A 3,116-nucleotide genomic window follows, 5' to 3' on the forward strand; every position below is an offset into this window, starting at 1 on the left:
ATCATGAGGGTAGGACGATCAACTGGCTAGGGCAGTTTAATGACATGGGAGCACTCTCCTGTGATAAGGATTTAAGCCCTTTGCAATAGAAGTAGGTGATGATTATACTACATTTCTGGAATGACATGCAGGAAATATTTTGGAGATGTTGGAGCCGGGTTCGCCATCTGTAGAGGAAGGGATCCAAAGGCTTAGAGAAGTGGGAATGATTGAAGGGTATTTTTTTGTTGTTGTTGTTGTTTTTAAACGGAAAAGCCATTAACTGAACATATCCTTTGGGAGGGCCCACATCAGAAGCAGGAACAGAAGCAGTTTGCATATGAATACATCACGTAGTCTTGTCTCAGGGCTATGTTAATTCTCTCACTCCTCTTCTAATGTAGTTTGAAGGGACCTTAATCATCTGATCATTCTGCTAAATTTCTCATTAGTCTACTATATTGATGATATGTTAATTAGATCTGATAAACAGGAGGCAAGCATGTTACGATTCATATGCCCCAAAGGGTGGAAGATTCAGGGGCCTCCTGCATTTGCAAAATTTTTAGGGGTCTCTCATCTTCTCACTCAGGATAAAGCAAAGGAATGGCTTCTTGAATGTGCAACTGAGTTGCCAGCTTCGGAATCATACCATGTCAGCAAGACTTACCGTCCTCAGAATGCATTTTCTGTCTTCAATCAACGGCAGTCATACTCTCAGTTTCAAAGGGGAACACTTCTTTATTGATATTATAAAAATCTAATAGGAACAGAAAGAAATAAAGGAAATCTTTATAGATGAGGGCAATAGTAAGCAGTAAAGGAGAATAAGTCAGAGTTACATCAAACCATATACCTAAAGGATCCAACCTCATCAGTAGGGGAAGCCCCATGGAGACCACGAGGCTGGAATTCTGATTCAGAGGCCTGGTGGTGCATCCTTCCCTCAGGTGACTCTGCCATCTGACCACCCCATAAGGGCCATATTTATAGGGCAAGTGATGGGGTCTGAAGTTAAACATTTGCTTGCCTATATGCAGTTTGTAGGTAGCTGCATTCTTGTGTCTTTACATCTTCAAGGAGCTCAGGCTAGGTATGTTTGCCTCCCCCCAATCCCCCTACCACCCGTTCCCAGATTCCATTCTAGGGGGCCAACCCAGGCCAGAGCCAGAGGGGATGCAAAGCAAAATTTATAGATCTAGGCCTCCAGACCTGAAGGGCAAATTCTGACTTGGAGGCCAGCTTATAGCAACCAACCAAGCTCCCATGATCCCTTTTGTAGCACAAGACTCGCAAACAACGTTCTTTAGCCTGCCTGCATACCTGAACTTTGGGGTGGTCAGTTATGCAAGATACATCACAGAAGCCTCCAACCATACAATACAGTGTTATTTTCCTCTACCCTATTCTGCTTCTTATACTCATCTTTTATCTGAACTCACTCTGTGAATAAAACACTTGAACAGAAATCCCTGTCTCAGTCTCTGCTCTCAGGACTATGAACCTACCTACACAGTCATTATGTAGTTCCAGCACAGTAGGAATCTATGATTATACCAGGTGGAGGGAACGTGGAGTTCAGATTAGGTTACGGATAGCTGAAGGGCAGGGAAGGCCAAGGGAAGCATGGGCAACAATTTCTTGAGATCAGTGCTGTTTGCCAGATATCTTTACCAGGGTCTTGTACAGTGGCCTTTTGAAGAAAATGGCTAGTGTGTAATGAGAAGCTGCAGAATTGCTTTAAAATTAAATCCTATTGATTGAACAGCTTCCGTATGCCAGAGATACAGAGGAAGAGTGGATGAGTGACAATTGGTGGCTACGGTCTAGATCAATGCACTTCAAGTTTTAATGAGTGAATAAGTCACTTGGGGATTTTTTAAAAAATGCAGATTTTCATTTTGCATTTCTCAGAAGTTCCTGGCTGACACCTTTATTGCTGACATGCAGACCATAGTTTCAGCAGTAAGACTCTCCACTGCAGTGGTGCTGTATAATAAAATTATAAGACCTTGGACCCCTGGGGGGCTCAGTTGGTTAAGTGTCTGCCTTCAGCTCAGATCATGATCTCAGGGTCCTGCGATCAAGCTCCACATCAGGCTGAGCCTCCTCCTTCTTCTTCCCCTGGCTCATATGCACTCTCTAATAAATAAATACTTCAAAATAAATAAATAAATAAATAAATAAATAAATAAATAAAACTTATGTGCAATTTCCTTTTTTTCTAGCAGCCACATTAAGAAATAGATGAATTTTATATTTTAATTGACTCAAGATATATAAAATATTATCATTTCACCAAACAACATGAAAACTATTAATAGAATATTTTACATATTTTTATACTAAGTCTTCATTCTTCAGTTTGTGCTTTATGCTTGTAGAACATCTTAGTTCAGATGCTAAATTTTCATTGGAAATAAGTATCTATTTGCATTCCATATCATCTTCAAAAGTAGATTCATATAACTCAAGTTACTCAAAACATACTTAAAAGTTTCCTAATAACTGAATCAAGCATGAGCTTTTAAATGTAGTTTATTAAAGGGGAATACAATTTAAAAGTTTCCCAATAACAGAATCAAGTATGAGTTTTTAAATGTAGTTTAATTAAAAGGGAATACAATTTAAAATTCTGTTCCTCGGTCACACTAACCACATTTCAAATGCTTAACAGCCTCCATATTAAGCCAAGTAACTAATTCATGCAAGATAGACAAGAAGGATGCTGAATGGAACACGAGGGGCTGGATCCCAGGACTCTGGATCATGACCTGAGCCAAAGGCAGAGGCTTTAACCTACTGAGCCACCCAGGCACCCCTATGGTACATTTTTCCCCCCTCCTTGGAGGAATGAGGATTTTTCAGGGGGTAAATGACAAGAGTCTGAGTGAATAATGAGAAAAGTCCTTGTATTTTTCTGACCATTTGTGGCTACAATTATTTTGACTTATTTTGATAGTGCAGAGGCACCAGTATCTGGTTTTCTTCTGCAACACTGTGGACCCAAGGACTTGCTATTATTGTTTTTACTTAACAAAATACTAGATGTCAAACATTTCAATGATTAAAAGAAACTTGGCTCTCAGGGAAGAGGTGCCACATGTGCTGGGACCTGCACAATTCTCCATCTGTCT

The sequence above is a fragment of the Mustela erminea genome, chromosome 3, assembly GCF_009829155.1.
Source record: "Mustela erminea isolate mMusErm1 chromosome 3, mMusErm1.Pri, whole genome shotgun sequence".
Lineage (NCBI taxonomy): Eukaryota > Metazoa > Chordata > Mammalia > Carnivora > Mustelidae > Mustela > Mustela erminea.